The following is a 22,285-nucleotide window of genomic DNA, read 5'->3' as shown; positions in this document are numbered from 1 at the left end:
CTCCTTCCAACAGACCAGAACTTCTTAGAAACATATTTTACTATTTAAAGTTTAAGGCTCTCTTTCAACCTGTGCGCTGCAGATATCTAATTGGATAAAGACTCAATATTATGTCCAGTAAGTCAAAGGTTATGTTAGGATATAAGCTCATAACTGCCTGAAATTTTCTTTCCTCTTTCTCACTGTGTTTCAACTATGCAATGCCTTTCTTTGCTTCAAACAAAGTTTCCAATAGTTTATCTAATCTTTGTTCTATTTGCATGATTTGACTTTATGATAATTAGTTTAATTAATATTTTGCTTTCTTTTTTGACTCTGAAAAGTCTTACCAAATTACCTGTGAAATAATAATTACTCTTTGGCCTCAATTTTGTTTATGCGCAGGGAAGAGAATGTTAGAAGAGATGGAATTTAAGGGTGTGAAAAGATAACAGCATGATGCTGCGTTGGGCATATGGGCCTTTCTCTAACTCAATTTCGGTTTGTCAGGGTATCTGCATGTGGTCAAATAACTTTCAGTTTCTAATTATGAATTATGGAATTAGTGAATATGGTATATAGTTCATGCTTAAAATGTATGATAGTAAATACCAAATGGGACTTGTTTGTATAAATGAACATATGGAATCTTCAGGCAGCAGGAGAGCCAACTCGGGAGCAAAGAAATTTGCTACTGTTTAATCACTTTATATCCTGGATGACGAAGTCAAGATGTCTCCCATGCAAGTGTTTATCACACATGATCATGTTCTATGTGCCAGAATGGTGTGATGGTGGGGGTGGAGTGATCTACCTCTCTTTTTGTTTGTTTGCTCAGTTAGATTTCAGTGAACTTTGACTGAACTTAAATGCTTTTGACTACTGAGAGGGGCCTAGTTGCTAAAATACAAATACTCATAAGAACACTGCAAATAATGCCTTTCCTTTTCCTTCAAATACCAGCAGGATGGAAGAGTTGTCTTTTGAGAATAATACTGTCAGAACACAGCCTATCTCAGTCCTGGAATCATACCCACTTGGGAGACATACTTAAATGCTTATATATCTGTAATGGGTACACTAGATTTTTTATGCCTCCATTACATTACATTATTGGGTATTTTTCCCTGTGTTTGGTCCTGGGATTGAATCATGAATCTGTAACCTGAGAAGGGACGTGAGAGGGAAATTTTGGCAAAAAAGAATAGGGAAATAAAAGAAAAGTTCACTTTTTTAGTGGATTGAGGGGGAGGAGGGAATAGGGTTAGCAAGATCAGATGGCAGTGTTCTTTTGCCATGTTCCTCGCCCAGTTTGAAGCCTCTCACCCTCAAAATCCATTCTCAGGGAGGGGTAGGGGCTTGTAGAAACATCTGGACACATATACAAGGTCTCTAAGAAGACCAAGGAGAGTGAATTTCTTTCTCTAAAAAGACTAGGGAGAGCCGCACTTTCAAAGGAGAACTCCCAAAAGCCAGATCAGTCACCCACGCAAGAGCAGACCAGAGGAGTCTCACCCCAGCAGAGACCAGGCAGGAGTCCCAGGTCTCTTTCTGCTGCACCAGTGCCCACCCCAGCCCTCTGTGGGGATGGTACACATTCCCTCACCCAGTCAGATGTCTTCTGAACAGAGAAGGGTGAGGTGCCCAAACTCTCAAGTATTATTTAATCATTTTCCTAAAACTCTAAGCCATCCAAAAGATGCATTTAAACTAGGCTAAACACAGAGCTAAACTTCTAATAGTCCAAGTATTTGAGTTGAAGGAGACTGTTTAATGTAGAAGAGACTGAGATTTTGTTAATCAACAATTGCAAGATTGCTTGTTACCAAGAGGGCTTAGGAAGATTATGTTACCTCTAGTAATTGAGGCAATAAATTTATTTGCATATCTGAGTACAATGTGAATAAAATCACAATTCTGATATGCATGACTGGCTATTAATAAAATTATGAATATTGCATGGTGGTGGCATAGGCCCCTTTTCTGAGTCGTGTTTCATTTATCTTTTTTAAACATATGATTGATCTAGCTTTACCCATATATTGGTCTTTGAAACTCTCTGAAGTAAAGAAATATTTGCATTGACTGAATACATTTTTCATATTTTCTTAACCCCCAATTTTAATGTACTAATACATTTGAGGTGATTCGGAAAATTCCTTTATTTTGTCAGATGTTAAGGAACAATGTGGTAGAGAAAACACTGGACAATGGATCAAAATACACGTGTTCTACTGTTGACTTTGTCACTCACAGCTATGAGGCCCAAGGCAAGAGCACTAACCACTCTGATTATCACTGCTTTATCTACACTATAGAAACAATCATCTTTCATATTTTATTTGTGAGGTGGTTGTAAGAGCAAGTTAAAAAATGTTTGTGAATGTATTCTGAAAATTGATATTGATTTTATCAAGGAAATATGAAAGTATTATTTAATGAAAAACTTTTTGATTCTAATTTACCTATCTAGTGTTTAAAAAATTTTTATTTTGAAATAATCTCAGAACTATAGAAAAGTTACAAATATAGTACAAATAACTCCTAGAAGCTTTCTATTCAAATTTACCTATTTTAAATATTTTACCATATTTTCTTTGTTCTCTCATATATATCCATATATTGTAAACATGCATATAGTTTTTCTGAAAAAACATTCTAAATAACTTGAAAGTACATTTATTATGCTACTTTACCTTTTAAAACTTTAAAGTCCACTTCTCTTTCTTTCTTTCTAACAGCTCATATTTTTATTGACGTATAGTTGATTTACAATATTATATTAGTTTCAGGTGCACAATATTGAATCACTATTCAGTATTTTATAGATTATAAAAGTTATTATGGTTTAAACATATTTAAAGCTAAAGTCATTTAAAGTTATTATGAAACAATGGTTATATTTCCCTGTTCTGTACAATATATTCCTGTTGCTTCTCTATTTTATACATAGTAGTATGTATCTCTTTTGGTTTTTCTAACATCCTTATTGGAATATAATTGCTTTACATTGTTGTATTAGTTTCTGCTGTATAACAAAGTGAATCAGCTATATGTATACATATATCCACATATACCCTCCGTCTTGCATCTCCCTCCCACCCTCCCTATCCCACCCCTCTAGGTGGTCACACATCACCGAGCTGATCTCCCTGTGTGATGCAGCTGCTTCCCACTAGCTATCTATTTTACATTTGGTAGTGTATATGTGTCAATGCTACTCTCTCACTTTGTCCCACCTTACCCTTCCTCCCCATGTCCTCAAGTCCATTCTCTACGTCTGTGTCTTTATTCCTGTCCTGCCCCTAGGTTCTTCAGAATAATTTTTTTTCTTTTTTTTTAGATTCCATATATATGTGTTAGCATACGGTATTTGTTTTCCTCTTTCTGAATTACTTCACTCTGTATGACAGTCTCTAGGTCCATGGACCTCACTATAAATAACTCAATTTCATTTCTTTTTATGGCTGAGTAATATTCCATTGTATGTATGTGCCACATCTTCTCTATCCATTCATCTGTGGATGGACACTTAGGTGGCTTCCATGTCCTGGCTACTGTAAATAGACCTGCAATGAACATTGTGGTACATGACTCTTTTGAATTATGGTTTTCTCTGGGTATATGCCCAGTAGTGGGTTTGCTGGTTCATATGGTAGTTCTATTCTTAGTTTTTAAGGGAACCTCCACACTGTTCTCCATAGTGGTTGTATCAATTTACATTCTCATCAACAGTGCAGGAGGGTTCCTTTTCATCCACACCCTCTCCAGCATTTATTGTTTGTAGATTTTTTGATGATGACCATTCTGACTGGTGTGAGGTGATACACATTGTAGTTTTGATTTGCATTTCTCTAATGATTAGTGCTGTGGAGCATCCTTTCATGTGTTTGTTGGCAATCTGTATATCTTCTTTGGATGAATGTCTATTTAGGACTTCTGTTCATTTTTTGATTGGGTTGTTTGGTTTTTTGATATTGAGATGCATGGGCTGCTTGTATATTTTGGAGATTAATCCTTTGTCACTTGCTTCATTTGCAAAAATTTTCTCCTGTTCTGAGGGTTGTCTTTTCATGTTGTTTATGGTCTCCTTTGATGTGCAAAAGCTTTTAAGTTTCATTAGGTCCCATTTGTTTATTTTTGGTTTTATTTCCATTTCTTTAGGAGGTGGGTGAAAAAGGATCTTGCTGTGATTGATGTCATAGAGTGTTCTGCCTATGTTTTCCTCTAAGAGTTTGACAGTATCTGGTCTTACATTTAGGTCTTTAATCCATTATGAGTTTATTTTTGTGTATGGTCTAAGGGAGTGTTCTAATTTCATTCTTTTACATGTAGCTGTCCAGTTTTCCCAGCACCATTTATTGAAGAGGCTGCCTTTTCTCCATTGTATATTTTTGCTTCCTTTATCAAATATAAGGTGACTGTATGTGTGTGGGTTAATCTTTGGGATTTCTATCCTGTTCCATTGATCTATATTTCTGTTTTTGTGCCAGTACCATACTATCTTGATTACTGTACCTTTGTAGTATAGTCTAAAGTCCAGGAACTTGATTCTTCCAGCTCCGATTTTCTTAAGATTGTTTTGGCTATTCGGGGTCTTTTGTGTTTCCATACAAACTGTGAAATTTTTTGTTCTAGTTCTGTGAAAAATGCCATTGGTAGTGTGAGAGGGATTGCATTGAATCTGTAGAGTGCTTTGGGTAGTATATTCATTTTCACAATGTTGATTCTTCCAATCCAAGAACATGGTATATCTCTCCATCTGCTTGTATCATCTTTAATTTCTTTCATCAGTGTCTTAGAGTTTTCTGCATACAGGCCTTTTGTCTCCTTAGGTAGGTTTATTCCTAGGTATTTTTTTCCTTTTGTTGCAATGGTAAATGGGAGTGTTTCCTTAATTTCTCTTTCATATTTTTCATCATTAGTGCATAGGAATGCAAGAGATTTCTGTGCCTTAATTTTGTATCCTGCTACTTTACCAAATTCCTTGATTAGCTCTAGTAGTTTTCTGGTAGCATCTTTAGGATTCTCTATGTATAGTATCATGTCAACTGCAGACAGTGACAGCTTTACTTCTTCTTTCCAAATTTGGATTCCTTTTAGTTCTTTTTCTTTTCTGATTGCTGTGGCTAAAACTTCCAAAACTATGTTGAATAATAATGGTGAGAGTGGGCAACCTTGTCTTGTTCCTGATCAGAGTGGAAATGGTTTCAGTTTTTCACCATTGAGAATGATTTTGGCTGTGGGTTTGTCATATATGGCCTTTATTATGTTGAGGTAAGTTCCCTCTATGCCTACTTTCTGGAGGGTTTTTTATCATAAATGGGTGTTGAATTTTGTTGAAAGCTTTGTCTGCCTCTACTGAGATGATCATATGGTTTTTATCCTTCAGTTTGTTAATATGGTATATCACATTGATTTGTGTATATCAACAAATCCTTGCATTCCTGGGATAAACCCCACTTGATCATGGTGTATGATCCTTTTAATGTGCTGTTGGATTCTGTTTGCTAGTATTTTTTTGAGGATTTTTGCATCTATGTTCATCAGTGATATTGGCCTGTAGTTTTCTTTCTTTGTGACATCTTTTTCTGGTTTTGGTATCAGGGTGATGGTGGCCTTGTAGAATGAGTTTGGGACTGTTCCTCCCTGTGCTATATTTTGGAAAGGGTTTGAGAAGGATAGGTGTTAGCTCTTCTCTAAATTTTTGATAGAATTTGCCTGTGAAGCCATCTGGTCCTGGGCTTTTGTTTGTTGGAAGATTTTTAATCACAGTTTCAATTTCATTACTTGTGATTGGTCTGTTCATATTTTCTATTTCTTCCTGGTTCAGTCTCAGAAGGTTGTGCTTTTCTAAGAATGTGTCTATTTATTTCAGGTTGTCCATTTTATTGGCATATAGTTGGTTATAGTAATCTCCCATGATGCTTTGTATTTCTGCAGTGTCAGTTGTTACTTTTCCTTTTTCATTTCTAATTCTATTGATTTGAGTCTTCTCCCTTTTTTTCTTGATGAATCTGGCTAATGGTTTATAAATTTTGGTTATCTTCTCAAATAAACAGCTTTTAGTTTTATTGATCTTTGCTATTGTTTCCTTCGTTTCTTTTTTATTTATTTCTGATCTGATCTTTATGATTTCTTTCCTTCTGCTAACTTTGGGGTTTTTTGTTCTTCCTTCCCTTATTGCTTTAGGTGTAAGGTTAGGTTGTTTATTTGAGATGTTTCTTGTTTCTTGAGGTAGGATTGTATTGCTATAACCTTCCCTCTTAGAACTGCTTTTGCTGCATCCCATATGTCCTGGGTCATCTTGTTTTCATTGTTGTTTGTTTCTAGGTAGTTTTTGATTTCTTCAGTGATCTCTTGGTTATTAAGTAGTGTATTGTTTAGCCTCCATGTATTTGTACTTTTCATAGATTTTTTTCTGTAATTGATATCTAGTCTCATAGTGTGGTCATTGCAAAAGATACTTGACACCATTTTAATTTTCTTAAATTTACCAAGGCTTGATTTGTGACACAAGATATGATCTGTCCTGGAGAAGGTTCCATGAGCACTTGAGAAGAAAATGTATTGCCTTGTTTTTGGATGGAATCTCCTATAAATATCAATTAAGTCCATCTTGTTTAACGTGTCATTTAAAGCTTCTGTTTCCTTATTTATTTACATTTTGGATGATCTGTCCATTGGTGAAAGTGTGGTGTTAAAGTCCCCTACTATGACTGTGTTACTGTCAATTTCCCCTTTTATGGCTATTAGCATTTGCCTTATGTATTGAGGTGCTCCTATGTTGGGTGCATAAATATTTACAATTGTTAATATCTTCTTGTTGGATTGATCCCTTGATCATTATGTAGTGTCCTTCTTTGTCTTCAGTAATTGTCTTTATTTTAAAGTCTATTTTTTCTGATATGAGAATTGCTACTCCAGCTTTCTTTTGATTTCCATTTGCATGGAATACCTTTTTCCATGCCCTCACTTTCAGTCTGTATTTTTCCCTAAGTCTGATGTGGGTCTCTTGAAGACAGCATATATATGGGTCTTGTTTTTGTATCCATTCAGCCAGCCTATGTCTTTTGGTTGGAGCATTTAATCCATTTAGATTTAAGGTAATTATTGATATGTATGTTCCTATTACTTAATTGTTTGGGGTTTGTTATTGTAGGTCTTTTCCTTGTCTTGTGTTTCCTGCCTAGAAAAGTTCCTTTAGCATTTGTTGTAAAGGTGGTTTGGTGGTACTGAATTCTCTTAGCTTTTGCTTGTCTGTAAAGGTTTTAATTTCTCCATCAAATCTGAATGAGATCCTTGTTGGATAGAGTAATCTTGGTTGTAGGTTTTTCCCTTTCATCACTTTAAATATTTCCCGCTACTCCCTTCTTTCTTGCAGAGTTTCTGCTGAAAGATCAGCTGTTAACCTTATGGGGATTCCCTTGTATGTTATTTTTCCCTTGCTGCTTTTAATATTTGTTCTTTGTATTTAATTTTTGATAGTTTGATTAACATGTGTCTTGACATGTTTCTGCTTGGATTTATCCTGTATATGATTCTCTGTGCTTCCTGGAGTTCATTAACTATTTCCTTTCTCATGTTAGGGTAATTTTCAACTATAATCTCTTCAAATGTTTTCTCAGTCCCTTTCTTTTTCTTTTCTTCTTCTGGGACTCCTATAATTCAAATGTTCGTGCATTTAATGTTGTCCCAGAGGTCTCTGAGACTGTTCTCAATTCTCTTCATTCTTTTTTCTTTATTCTGCTCTGTGGTAGTTTTTCCACTATTTTATCTTCCAGGTCACTTATCTGTTCTTCTGCTTCAGTTATTCTGCTATTGATTCCTTCTAGAGAATTTTTAATTTCATTTATTGTGTGGTTCATCATTGTTTATTTGCTCTTTAGTTCTTCTATGTCCTTGTTAAACGTTTCTTGTATTTTCTCCGTTCTATTTCCAAGATTTTGGATCATCTTTAGTATCATTACTCTGAATTATTTTTCAGGTCGACTGCCTATTTCTTCTTCATTTGTTTGGTCTGGTGGGTTTTTACCTTGCTCCTTCATCTGCTGTGTTTCTCTGTCTTCTCATTTTGTTTAACTTACTGTGTTTGGGATCTCCTTTTTGCAGGCTGTAGGTTCGTAGTTCCCGTTGTTTTTGATGTCTGCCCCCAGTGCGTAAGGTTGGTTCAGTGGGTTGTATAGGCTTCCTGGTGGAGGGGACTGGTGCCTGTGTTATGTACAATGAGGCTATGCCTGTGTTTGCCTCCGGTGGTGTGTTTTGCGGTGTCTGTGACCTTATTATGATTTTAGGCAGCCTCTCTGCTAATGGGTGGGGTTGTGTTCCTGTCTTGCTAGTTGTTTGGTAGGGTGTCCAACGCTGTAGTTTGCTGCTAGTTGAGTGGAGCTGGGTCTTAGCGTTGAGATGGAGATCTCTGGGAGAGCTTTCGCCATTTAATATTATGTGGAGCTGGGAGGTCTCTGGTGGACCAATGTCCTGAACTCGGCTCTCCCACCTCAGAGGCAGAGGCCTGACACCCATCTGGAGCACCAAGACCCTGTCAGATACACGGCTCAGAAGGAAAGGCAGAAAAAAGAAAGAAAGAAAAGTAAAATATAATAAAGTTATTAAAATAAAAAATAAATATTAAAAATTAAAAAGTAATAAAAAGAAAAAAAAAGAAAGAGAGCATCCCAACCAAAATACAAATCCACCAATGATAAGAAGTGCTAAAAACTATACTTAAAAAAAAAATCGGACAGACCGAACCCTAGGACAAATGGTAAAAGCAAAGCTATACAGAAAAAATCACACAGAGAAGCATAAACATACTCACAAAAAGAGAAAACGGGAAAAAAAAAAATATATATATATCATTGCTCTCAAAATCCACTGCCCCAATTTTGGGATGATTCATTGTTTGGGTATTCCACAGATGCGGTGTACATCAAGCTGATTGTGGAGATTTAATCCGCTGCTCCTGAGGCTGCTGGAGAGATTTCCCTTTCTCTTCTTTGTTCGCACAGCTGCCGGGGTTCAGCTTTGGATTTGGCCCCGCCTCTGCGTGTAGGTCGCCTGAGGGCGTCTGTTCCCGCTCAGACTGTACGGGGTTAAAGTAGCAGCTGATTCGGGGTCTCCGGCTCACTCAGGCCGCGGGGAGGGAGGGGTAGGGATGTGGGGCGAGCCTGCGGCAGCAGAGGCCTACATGACGTTGCGCCAGCCTGAGGCGCGCCGTGTGTTCTCCCAGGTAAGTTGTCCCTGGTTCACGGGACCCTGGCAGTGGCTGGCTGCACAGGCTCCCAGGAGGGGAGGTGTGGAGAGTGACCTGTGCTTGCACGCAGGCTTCTTGGTGGCGGCAGCAGCAGCCTTACCGTCTCAAGCCTGTCTCTGGGGTCCGTGCTTTTAGCCGCGGCTCGCGCCAGCCTGTGGAGCTCCTTTAAGCGGCCCTGTTAATCCCATCTCCTCGCGCGCACCCGGAAGCAATGGTCTCTTGCCTCTTTGGCAGCTCCAGACCTTTTCCAGGACCCCCTCCCGGCTAGCTGTGGCGCACTAGCCTCCTTCAGGCTGTGTTCACGCAGCCAACGCCAACCCTCTCCCTGGGATCCAACCTCCGAAGCCCGAGCCTCAGCTCCCAGCCCCCGCCCGCCCCGGCGGGTGAGCAGACAAGCCTCTCAAACTAGTGAGTGCTGGTCAGCGCCGTTCCTCTGTGCGGGAATCTCTCCGCTTTGCCCTCTGCACCCCTGTGGCTGCGCTCTCCTCCGTGTCACTGAAGCTTCCCCGCCTCCCCCTATCTCCGCCCGGGAAGGGGCTTCCTAGTGTGTGGAAACTTTTCCTCCTTCACAGCTCCCTCCCACTGGTGCAGGTCCTGTCCCTATTCTTTGTCTCTGTTTTTTCTTTTGCCCTACCCAGGTACGTGGGGGGTTTCTTGCCTTTTGGGAGGTCTGAGGTCTTCTGCCAGCGTTCAGTAGGTGTTCTGTAGGAGTTGCTCCACATGTAGATGTATTTCTGATGTATTTGTGGGGAGGAAGGCGATCTCCACGTCTCACTCCTCCGCCATCTTGAAGGCCTCCCGAACCTCAATTTTTTCACCTGTAAAAAATTAATTCCATTATCCCATTTATTATTAGAAATGTGTTATTATAAAGACAAAGTAATACCCTCCGTGGATTTACAGAAGAAGAGGGCTAAGACCTTGTCTTAACTCCATCTTTGAAAGCCTGGGCAAAAAAGTATCAGTTGTCGACGGAGAGTCCTAAAAGCAGAGTGCAGGGAGGTGGGAGGAAAACTAAGAGCATACAGTATCGCAAAAGCTAAAGGAAAATTGTTTCTAAGAGGAGTGGTGAACTGTTTTGGCTTTTACTGCTGAAAACTCAAACAGAATGAAAACGGAAAAGTCGCTACTGTATTTAGCAATATGGAGTAGACTGATTACTCTAGTGGATGTTTGATATGAGGGAATATTTGGGAATAGAACTCAGACTGCAGAAAGGTAAGAAAGAAGCAAGGAAAGGGAAGTTATGAATATAAAGCCACACTCTTGGGAAATTTTGCTGTTAAGGGAAATAGGACAGTAGCTAAAGGGGACTTGAGGGAAGGTTGTGAAGGTGAGAGACATTTAAGACTGTTTATAATACTGATAGAAAAATGGGGCAAGTGGAGAATACAAAAAGTAAGAGTTCTTGGTAAAGCAGCAGAGAAGGGGCTTTTAGCACACAGGTTAGGTATTGGTCTTGATAAGAGGTGAGGCCCCTTTCCTTTCCTTATTTTGTCCGTAGGCCAGGAGGAGAGGATGGGCACAGATTGAAGCAGGTTTACAGATTCCTTGTGGGGAGTTGCAGTCCGTGTCTCAGGGCTTGTACTTCTTTGCTAGGCAGGAGAAACAGTCACTTGTTGATAATTAAATGGGAAACCTGGGACAGGTTATGGAGAAAATTGGAGATTTGATTAGAATAGAGGAAATTAAAAATGGTCGTGAATAATTATCTGACTAGAAAAACACCTTGGCAGGCCAGGGGCGAGGGCCAGTTAAGGCTGTTGATTCATGCTTTAGGTACAATTCTGTCTTCCTTACTAGAATGCTAAGGTTTGGGAAGTTAAAAGGTATGGTTTTTCAGACTTGTCTTACTCAGGTACCAAATAAACATTTTATAATTGGCAATATTGCCCTTAGTTAATAAAGTATAACATCTTAGTTATCAAGATCACTGGTAAGCTTTTCCAGTCTTATATTTTAAACTGTTGAAACTATGTCCTGTCTTACATTTTGTAGTAAAACAATTTAAATACCAAGAGTAAACTCTTATATTTCAAGTGATGGGATAGTTTCAAAATTATCTATAGAACTTTTAAAACTAAATAAGGAACAAAACAGCCTGCCAAAAATATATTTTAATATTTTTAAGCAACTGAAATGATGCAAATCTTTCATTGTTCTTTAGACCCTACCTTATTTTACACAAATGTTTCAGTTCCTTATGAAATTTGCTTAAATTATTGGAGTTTGAACCTTGATCCTTGAATTTCTCTTTGTAAAATGAAAAAGTAATGCAATTTTCCATACCTAGATTGGGAGTTAGCTCAATTAGTGGGATAATTTTTAATGTTAGTGGGTGTTTATATATGTTGGTTAAACACTAATGATTTCACTTTTTTCTATAATAACAGAGGATACTTAAGGATAATTAAGATAGGAACTATTTTCAATATTCTGTCTTTTTTCACTTATTTCAGATGCAGCTTTCTATGCTTTAGTGGCCAGGAAGTAGAAGTGGTTTTTCTTTTTCTTGCCTGTAACAGATTTTAAAAGACAATTACAGATGTCTTTTTAGTGGGTTTCGGTTTGGCCTGCTAATCCCTTTCTGCTCTATTTCAATTACATTAAAGAGATTCATGTCCACTGGCTTATGTAACCAATTTTTTATAACATCATCAGCTTTCTCTCTCTCTCTCTTTCTCTCTCACCAGTTTCTAGTATCCTTAAATCATACCCTTAGACTCCTAATACATTATTGATGGGCAAGATTTTTTTTTCAGAGTGAATTAAAATATCCTAATGATTAGGGTGTTCCCATTCAGTTTTGATTTTTTTTTTAATGTTTTTGCCATTAAACATTTTTTAATGTTTTGCCAGCTCAACAGCTGGATCTTAATTTTAATCATCTTTTGAATTTTTCTTTGTTTTAGTTTCCTTTGACGTGATTTCCAAGAACCATCTGAGAGAATTTGACAATGGTTGCTCCTTTAGAGATGTGCCTGATTCTAGCTCGGCTGATTGTGTTTGATTTGAAGTTTCAAAGTGGTTTTTAAAGAATTTGAGGTTCCCTCAATCCCCAAATATGGCCTGCATGTATCTTCTGTTTCTATAAAGACACTTGTAATATGAGAGAAATTGGATCTCTTGGAATGTTTACCCTTAAATAATTTAATAAGAATACATTTTGGGTTTCTTTAATTATTTACATTTTCAAAATCTTTCATGTGTTTTAGCCCACAGAGCACACAGACTTGTCAAAGTATGGTATTTGCAGTGGAGCAGAAGATGAATGCTTTTGGGATCAGACAGCTAATTCTCTTTCTCTTTTTCAGTGGTTTTAAACTTTTCAGAGTAGTTATGCATAGCTATCGATGTTGTTTGTAATGAATCAGTTTCAGTAATTCACAGAAAATAAGTGGGTGCGTGTGTGTGTGCGTGTGCATGTGTGTGTGTGAAAGCATTTTCACAATCACCTGTACCATATCAAACAGCTTTCCTATCTGGGGTTGTATTCAACACCTGCCCAGATATTAGAGCTCCATCTTATTCTTATTACGTGGTCTTACATTCCTTTGAAAACTGGAGAATTTAATTCTTTTATCTCTCGCTTGTAAATTTAAAAAAATTTTTAAATTTATTACTCTATAGATTCTCTACTTGAAATGAGCTTATTTTTATTCATGTTTGTTTAAATCCTGCATCTTTTCTCAAATGGCTTGAGGATACAAGAGTTGAGTTTAAAGAAACTTCAGAAAATAGAGTTTTGATAGCAAGATGCAGAATGTAATTTATTACACTAAATAGAGTGCTTACAGTGATAAAATATTTATTTGAATTTTTTTTCCTTTTAATCTGATCTGGAAGAGGGCAATAAAAATTCAACAGGCCTGAGGTCATTCAGTGATATTTATACACTGATGGAGAAATATAATACTAACTACAGAATCTAGGCAAACAAGGATTGAAAGACAACCCCCATCATCATATAGATTGAAGGTTCAGACATATTCATCTCATAGGAGAAAATATACTTAATAAAATATATTAGTAAAATCAATGGAAAGATTTTATATGGCATTCACTGAAGTCCTACTAACTGAACTTAATTTACTACTTTGTTATTTTATCTTTTATTATTCTCTGTTTCATATCTTTTAGTCTCCTCAACTGTTTGGTTAGGTCTCCGAAGGCAGGAACCCTACTTATGCATCTTTGTATTTCCTAAAATATTTCAGAGAAACTAGATAATAGTTAACATTCAAAACTTATTTAATGAGAAAATAAAATTGAGAATGAATGTCTACAGTTAACTTTTTTCTGTACTAAAGGCAAAATTTTGCCTGTGATGCTATGTGTACCCGAAAAAACTTAAAACCCTATTTTGCACTGGATGAAAGACCATAAGCTCACCTCTTCGCATGGTCACCGCAAATTTACAACTATTTACAGAAAAACTATGGATGTAAAATGAAGATATAAAGAAGGAACCACAGGGACATGGGTAGGTGTGGCAGAGTTTTGATATAGTTAAGTTCCATAACCACAGGTGGGTGACCCATAAACAGAAGAATAATTAAAATTACAGAGGTTCTCCCAAAGGTGTGAGGGGTCTGAGTCCCACATCGGGTGCCCCAGCCCGGGGCTGCTGCACCAAGAAGATGAGCCCCCAGAACGTTTGGCTGCAAAGGCCAGCAGCGCTTACTTTCTGGAGTCCCAGAGGGCTGGGGGAAATCGAGATTTCTCTCTTAAACTGGGCACACAAAACCTTAGACGTTCTAAGACCCAGGTCCGAAACAGTAAATTGAAAGGAGACTGGGTCAGACCTAGCTGATCTGGAGAGTTTCCTGCCTATTAGCACAGGGACACAGCCTCACCCCAGCCAACAGCCTGGCGGTGCTAGTACTGGGATGTTTGTCAGGCAACTAACTGGGCAGAGACGCAGCCCCATCCACCAGCAGATGGGCTGCCTTAAGACCCTCAGAACCCACAGGCACCCCTGGGCATGGCTCCGCCCACCAGAGGGCCCAGGACCCAGCCCCACACGCCAGTGCCCAGACTCAGGACCCTGAGGGCCCTGTAGTCAGAGACTCCAGGACCGAGCTCTGGCGGGCCGCAGAGCTGCTGTGGTCCTGCTTACTGGTAAGTTGAGGCTGGGGCCCAGGGGATCCTTGGGCTGGTGTCCACACACTGGTGAATAAGGCGGGAACCTGAGGAGAGTGCCAGCCTTGTGGTGGGCAGAACCAGGCCCCAGGGCTCCTGAGCTGGTGCTGGTCTGCTGGTGGGTGAGGCTGCTCCAGGGCCTAGTGCCGGCCCCCTGGTGGGTGGAGCAGGGTCCCAAGGTCTCTGGCTGTAATTCCCTGCAGATCCTGGCTGCTACCTGAAGGTTCCGGGTGTCCTGGGGCTAGTGCTGGAGCACTGGTGGGAGGGGCTGGTCCCCGGCCCTCTCGTGTGGTGGCCGTGTTCTCAGGTGGCTGGGAGATCAGGGGTTACTAATGCAGGTGGCCTGTCGGGTGAGTGACATGGCCTGAAGTATCCCAGTTCTGGTGCCTATAGGCTGGTGGGCGGGGCCAGGTTCCTGCTTCGAGGAAGGACTCCAAAATGGCACTGGCCAGCATCAGTGTGCTTGTGGTACAACGAGCTCCCCAAAATGGCTACTGTCAGCATCTGTAGCCCCAGGGTGAGCTCCAATTGCCTCCCGCCTATCCAGGAGCCTCTCCTAGACCAGCAGGTGGGTCTGAGCCAGGTTCCTTTCTTTTTATTTATTTATTTTTATTGCGGTACACGGGCCTCTCACTGTTGTGGCCTCTCCTGTTGCGGAGCACAGGCTTCGGACGCGCAGGCTCAGCGGCCATGGCTCACGGGCCCAGACGCTCCGCGGCATGTGGGATCTTCCCGGACCGGGGCACGAACCCCTGTCCCCTGCATCGGCAGGCGGACTCTCAACCACTGCGCCACCGGGGAAGCCCCCGGGGAAGCCCCCAGGTTCCTTTCAAATTACTGCTTCTGACCTGGGTCCCAGAGCATGTGAGATTTTGTGTGCACCCATTAAGGGAGGAGTCTATTTCCTATAGCTGTCTGCGTCCCGTCCCCTGAAAGATTGCACCGCTGGCCTTCAAAGCAAACGTTTTGGGGGCTGGTCGTTTTTTTTTTTTTTTTTGCGGTACGCGGGCCTCACTGTTGTGGCCTCTCCCGTTGCGCGGAGCACAGGCTCCGGACGCGCAGGCTCAATGGCCATGGCTCACGGGCCCAGACGCTCCACGGCATGTGGGTCCTCCCGGAACCGGGGCACGAGCCCGTGTCCCCTGCATCGGCAGGCGGACTCTCAACCGCTGCGCCACCAGGGAATCCCTGGGGGCTGGTCTTCTTGGTGCAGGACTCCCAGGCTGGGGAGAATAATGTGGGGCTCAGAGCCCTCACTCTTCTGGTAGAAACTCCGCAATTGTAATTATCCTCCTCTTGTGGGTCACCAACCCCTGGTTATGGTTCTTGACTATACCGCATCTCTGCCCCTCCTACCTGCCTCGTGGTTTCTAATTTCTATTTTTACTTGTAGAAGATATTTTTCTGCTAGTCTTAAGGCTTTTCTTATCAATAGTTGCTCTGTAAATAGCTATAATTTTGGTGTGCCTGTGGAATGAGGCGAGCTTATGGTCTTCCTTTTCCACCATCTTGGCCACCGACCTGTCCTGGCCTAGCGTTTTCTTACCTTTTCAGAACTTTGATGCTTTTTCATAAGTTTACAGATATTTTACCCAGAATTTTTAGTTGGTTGTTTTCTATGGAAAGGTTTTTCTAAATAACCTAGCCTCTATTTATCAGAGGTGGAAGGGTGACAGAGACCACCAAGATGCTCATTGTATTAGTTTGACAGGGCTGCTGTAACAAAGAGCCACAAACTGGGTAGTTTAGAACAATAGAAATGTATTGTCTCATAGTTCTGCAGGCAGAAAGCCTAAAATCAAGTTTCAGCAGGGCTGTGTTCCCTCTGAAGGTGCTAGGGAAGGATCTGTTCCAGATCTCTCCTGGCTTCTAATTGCCTCTGGCATTTCTTGGCTTGTAGATAGCTGTCTTTTCCCTATGTCTCTTCCTGTGATGTTCTCTTGTGTCCACGTACATCTGTCTCTGTGTTCAAATTTTGCCCTTTCTATAAGGACACCAGGCAGATTGGATTAGGGCTCATGCTAATGACGTCATTTGAACTTGATTACCTGTGTAGAGACCTAATTTTCAAATCCTATCACATTCTAAGATACTGGGGGTTATATATGTTAGAACACTAACAAATACTTTTTGGGGGACACAATTCAAATCTTAATGCTCACCAACCCCATTTCCTCTTCATGGGCATCCTGAAGGCAAGATTTCCTGATCCCTGTCGCAGTTGGTTCAGGCCGTCTGCTTCTGGCCAGATGAATGTGGTGGAAGTGATGTCTACTCTTACTAGACCTAGTCATAAAGTCTCCTGGATGTTGTCCTTCAGCTTTGCTCTTTACTCATTGGCTGCCTGAATGTAGAGGACACTGAGGAAGCCCTGGAAGGTCTCAGCAACACAAGATGGAGAAGCCAGATATCAAATCACCAGGAGAGGCCAGTTGCATTTGGCAAAACCCATTTGGACTGTGATGCGAGTGAAAAACATATGCTTGTTGAATGAAGGAATAATCAATGATAAGTCTTACTCTTAACTCATAGTAGCTTCTGTTGTATCTCATGCCTCTGCCTTGTTTCTCATTGATCTTAGGGCCAGAAAATCTCATTTGAAAAATGCTTCTTTTTGATTAACATCCTGCTTTGTTGAGTTATAGCACAGCAGGTTTTTATAGCAAATAAAGCACTCTAGTGAAAAAATTCCCCTCTATTTTCATAGCAGTTGATATTGTCAAAATAGTTTCATAATAAAGGTAGTTCCATTTATTTTATATAAGCATAAAAGCAGTATTATAGTGTAATAGTGCTCATGCTTATTCATCACTTGATGCTCTCATATATAAACTAGATTTTGTCTTACAGGATCAATTTTTTATGTAATTAAATTTTTTATTGGAGTGTAGTTGCCGTACAATATTATATGTCACAGGTGTACAATATAGTGATTCACAATTTTTAAAGGTTATGCTCCACTTATTAGTTATTATAAAATATTGGCTATATTCCCCATGTTGTACAATATATCCTTGTAGCTTTCTTTATATCTAATAGTTTGTACCTCTTAGTCTCTTACCCCCATATTGCCCCTCCCCCTTCCCTCTGCCCACTGGTAACCACTAGTTTATTCTCTGTATCTGTGAGTCTGCTTCTTTTTTGTTATATTCACTAGTGTGTTATATTTTTTAGATTCTACATATAAGTGATATCATACAGTACTGCAGGGTCAATTTAAAAGATATTATACCTTATCAAATTTATTCTAAGCACTCTGCCTTTGAAATATGACATCTATAATTTTCCTAAGTTTTAGATAAAATAAGAAGGTCACATACACACACACATACATGCACACACACCCCCCTCTATGTATTTCTGGATTTTGTTCTGATATAAAGTATATTAACTTCAAGATTTGTACTTGTACAATGTACTGGGTCAATTCTAGGTCACAGAAGAAGTGTGTTTGCTGAGTCTGGTACCAAATAGTGGAAAATGAATGAAAAATAAGAACAAAGGCAAAAATATTGAAAAGTATCAGAAAACGATAGCTTATAAAATTCTTGAGAATCTGTTTTTTTTAAAAAGTTTCTAAGTAGGTCACATTTCCCTCCATGTTACAGCACCAAAAACAGTTGCCATTTTTTAAACCTGTGATTTTACTTTTAAAGATTATTTTTGCTTCATCTTTTCTGTTGGTAAGGAGGGTGTGGTAATGAATTACCATTGCTTTTTGAATAGCTGAAGTCATCTCATTACTCATGTGTGTAAGATATTACCAGGCTAAGTAGTTACCCTGTTGTGGAGGGTATATATTTTTATTTCAGGATATAAAGTTCTATTACATTGTAATAGAAAAAAGTTCAACAAGTAAAATTTTCACTGTGAGAAAGAATTTACATGGATGTTTTAAGGACTGAATGTAGCATTAAGGATTGAAGGAGAATTAATCTTCCAAGAAGAGTAGTAGTAACATATTTCTTCATAATATTTAAAAACCAGGCAAGGCAGAGCATTACAAAATCAGTGTTAGAAGATTATCTGGTATACTCAGGGATATGGAACGTAAAGCCTGGGATACCTATTTTAGCCTTCACCAAGTTTTACTGCTTATTATGCTTGTAGAGGAAAGGAGATGAGGAAAAACTACAGCTCTTAAAATATTTTTCAGTATAAAAGTTTGCCTCTTACAGTGGAGCTAGGGTATAGAACCATTGTCTCATTGTACGGGAGTGCCTTTCTGATAATCATTAATGACATTTCCTTATATGACACATCATTTGCTGGAATAGATACATCATTTTAGACAATCATTTAAAAATACACACTCAATGGAAAATCCTGCTAGTGATTTGTTTTAGTTTAAGCCCACAAGGAACTGCTATGCCCCTGTACTTATGTTTTTTGAGTCAAATCAAGACAGGTTGTTTTCTATAAACTGATCAGGAGGTCAGTCAAGCAGTAATGTCAAGATCTTCTATTGCTTCAGAGACCTTAAGTGGTCAGGACCGAATTTTCAAGTGAGTAACTGTTTAGGTCTTGTCAGTTACAGGTTTTTTTTTCTGTTTTAATTGGAGTATAGTTGTTTTACAACGTTGTGTTCGTTTTTACTGTACAGCGAAGTGGAGTTCCCTGTGCTATACGGCAGGTTCTTAATAGTTATCTATTTTATACATATTAGTGTATATATGTCAATCCCAATCTCCCAGTTCATCACACCTCCCCACCCCCTACTTTCCCCCCTTGGTGTCCATACGTTGTCTCTACACCTGTGTCTCATTTCATTGGCAGTTACAGTTAACTAGAATAAATTTTGCACATTAATTTGTTGGTAAATTGAGATAGGTATTAGAACGATGTTCTCAAAGAAGTTGCTTGGATGCAACAACTTGGATTATGGGGTTAAAAATGATTATTTGTAATATGATACTTGTAATCTTGAATTATTATTTTTTACCAGAAGCTGTGTTGTCAGCCAAGTTCTAGCAGTAGAAACTTATTGTTTGTGGTCTACACTGTCCAAGTCCAGTGATGATGGTTGATCCAGCCAAATAGGGTGATTGACTGCCTTCACTTTGGACTTTGTAGCCACTGAATGGAAACTCAGTATATTTCATAGAATTTCAAATGCAGATGAAGAACTGCCCACCTTTAATAAAGTTCTAAAACATCAAAAAGTTGGAATTTTAAAAAATTTCATAGTTTGAAACATCAGTACTCAAGGAGAGCAAACGATCATTCTATAGGGCTCTTAACTTGAGTGGGGTACTAAGACAGATATTAACTTATAAAAACTGAAATAATCTTTCATGAAGTCTTAGGAGTGGCACTAGAATTAACTAAAGTAAGCAAGCCACAGTCTCTAGGTATGCACAAAAGCGTGAAAATCATTAAATGGTTGCTTAAGAATTTGCAAATCTCTGCTTCCAGTCAAACCTTATTGAACTCCTCCATTTGCAAATATCTTAGATTCAGAGATCTCACTCTCTCTTCAATACCTGTTCTGCTTCCATTTGTCTCCTGTTGTTTCTTCTTCTCAACCTGACATTTGTCCTCATGGCCACAACATCTCCACTTTCTCTCAATTAAACAGCTCTTTCTTGGCTCCACTTTTTTCTTCTACTCCTTGTGCTTTCACTATCCTCACCTAACCAGTTATTTTCCTGCCACAATTGAAAGCAGTTACATCTGTTTCTAATTTGGGTTCAAAAACTACCCGAGTTGGTGTGGAACATTGCTTACATATGCATATTGATGTTATACAACAGTTTATGACTTTCATTCTAAGCTGTGCCCTCAATACTTCTCAATATTACTTCTACTTGCCTTCAGTGGTCCCCTTTTCCATTATTTTCTGAGGCAGTGTGGCAGAGTGGAAGAGCATGGACATTGGTGACAGACCTTGATTCATAACCCAACTTCAGCACTTACTATCTGAGCGATGTTGAACAAACTATTAACCTCTTTGATCCTCAGTTTCCATTTAATTCTTACCTTGTAAAGTTTTCTGTAAGGATTTAAGGTAATGTAGGGAAGGTGATTTGGGGAATAGCTTGCTAATTAATGGTCACAATTGTACTTAAGCTGCCTGGTTTGGTGTCTCTAAGAGTGTACTATGGTCCTTAAACTTTCTGCCCTACATCCAAATACCTAATCATCCACAGATGATATTGCCTTATACTTTACAGAGAAAATGCAAGTTATCAAGTGAGTACTTAACTTCTCTCCCCTCCACTTCTGTACACACTTATGATATAACCCATTAGTTTCTTCTCTCCTATTTTAGAAGAATCTGTGTTTCATGTTCTTTCCAAAGATCCCAGAGGCAGTAGAGCATGGTAGTTAAGAGAACAGTCTTTGGTTTTCAACTGCCTGGGTTCTAATTGTCTCTCTACCACTTGGGCCAGTTGTTTAACCTCTCTGTATTTGAGTTTCTCCATCTCCAAAATGGATACAATGAGGCATGTACTTCATAATATTCTGAAACAGATTGCATTAACTAAAACATTAAAAACATGAAGTGTACTGCCTGGTACACAGTATGAACTTCTGTTAGCCATTACTACTGCTATGAGTTAGTATCATTTCCTGCTTTACTCTCTTCTCAAAATGCTCTCTGACTATAAACATACTGTGGACATTTAATCTCATCCATTGTATAAATAGCATTGATTATGCTATTAATCATGAGATAAAAATGATTAATTCATTAAGAGATAAAAATCTTGTTTTGCATTAAAATATTAAAATTGAATCAAGGTGGTTTAACAAGAGGAATGCTATTGAATTATTATCAAAGAAGCCATAAAGTTCTTAAAATATGATGAAAAATATCATTTTACACAGTTGGTAAGATAGAAGTGAAGACAAAATCAATTCATGACTCCTGGTAGATTCTGAACAACTCAGAACTCTCCATATATGTAACCCTAAACTGTGAGCCAAAAGCAGGTAGAACATTTCTGACATATACAGGAGGGGTGGATTTCAGAAATTTAAGCTATTAAGACATTATTTTTCATTATTAAGATTCTCCTATGATTATTTTTATCTATTCCAATGTTGCCTAAGCAGATATATGCTAATGCATTAAGTATCACATTCCGTTTGGAGTTAAGAGCTGCATGCTCACTGAAAGGTCTTCCTCAGTGACTAAAATTTACATTTCTGAGTTATTTTTCCCATAAGGATATTAAAGTTTCCATTAATATTTTAAATATGCAAACTTTAAAAAAACTTTTGGTGTTGCTCTCAGAGAATTACCTAATCAATGATATTATTTAGTTGCATATTATAATAGAGAATCAGAAAGATATGATTGCTGTTTATAATGTCCACCTAGTCATTTCTGCATAACAAACTTTATTTGAAATAGAGACCAACACCAGCCAATTTTAATATATTTACTGTACCAGCATTGGTGCAAAAAGAGATGGAAGGTTACTTTCTCTTCCACAAAGGTACTATTGCTGAATACACAGATCCTCTGATGTCTAGTTAACAGTTTACATAACTGGCAGCATTACTTAGGAACAAACTGTTTTGCTTGGAGTCAAAATTAGACACAAATATCATGTACTTTAGGATAAAAGTTACAATAGTATTTTTAAAAAAGACATCTCTTTCAAATTGTGAGACCATCCAACATAATCTGAACCAGAAATCTTGGAAAAAGTTTGTTTAGAGGTGAGCTATGAGTTCAGTATTTTGAGGCACAAAGGGAAGAGAGAAATGAATATATTTGATTGCATTTTAAAATCCTTCTTCACATAGAAAGTAGACAGTGTTCTTCCTGGTAAGTAAACAAGTTAAGTATTACTGCAGCAAATGGAAAGGGCTGGAGTTAGACCTCCATTCAAGTTCATGTTCTGTTGGGATCTGGCCCAGAGCATGTATTTTTGTTCTTAGAACATTGGTTGGCAAATA

General features: G+C 38.8%; 1 long non-coding RNA gene across 11 annotated transcripts in view; it reads right to left on the bottom strand.

Moving 5' to 3' along the window:
• The window catches only part of LOC111168920 (uncharacterized), an 89,872-nt gene that overhangs the window by 44,246 nt on the left and 23,341 nt on the right, over nucleotides 1-22,285 (bottom strand). For 8 of the 11 annotated variants that reach the window (XR_016395196.1, XR_016395197.1, XR_016395195.1 and 5 more), the window contains 2 exons: nucleotides 9,891-22,285; nucleotides 8,798-9,061 (listed from right to left, as the gene is read on the bottom strand). The exon at nucleotides 9,891-22,285 is cut by the window's right edge. This is a non-coding gene — a long non-coding RNA (uncharacterized LOC111168920). The remainder of the gene's footprint in view (nucleotides 1-8,797; nucleotides 9,062-9,890) is intronic. The other 3 variants (XR_016395190.1, XR_002643115.2, XR_016395199.1) reach the window with 2 other exon arrangements.

The sequence above is a fragment of the Delphinapterus leucas genome, chromosome 12, assembly GCF_059928025.1.
Source record: "Delphinapterus leucas isolate spDelLeu-1000000601 "Yukka" chromosome 12, BTC_Dleu_Yukka2, whole genome shotgun sequence".
In the NCBI taxonomy this organism is placed as follows: Eukaryota; Metazoa; Chordata; class Mammalia; order Artiodactyla; family Monodontidae; genus Delphinapterus; species Delphinapterus leucas.
Note: the sequence above shows the minus strand (reverse complement) of the source record. Positions and strands in the feature narration are given on the sequence as shown.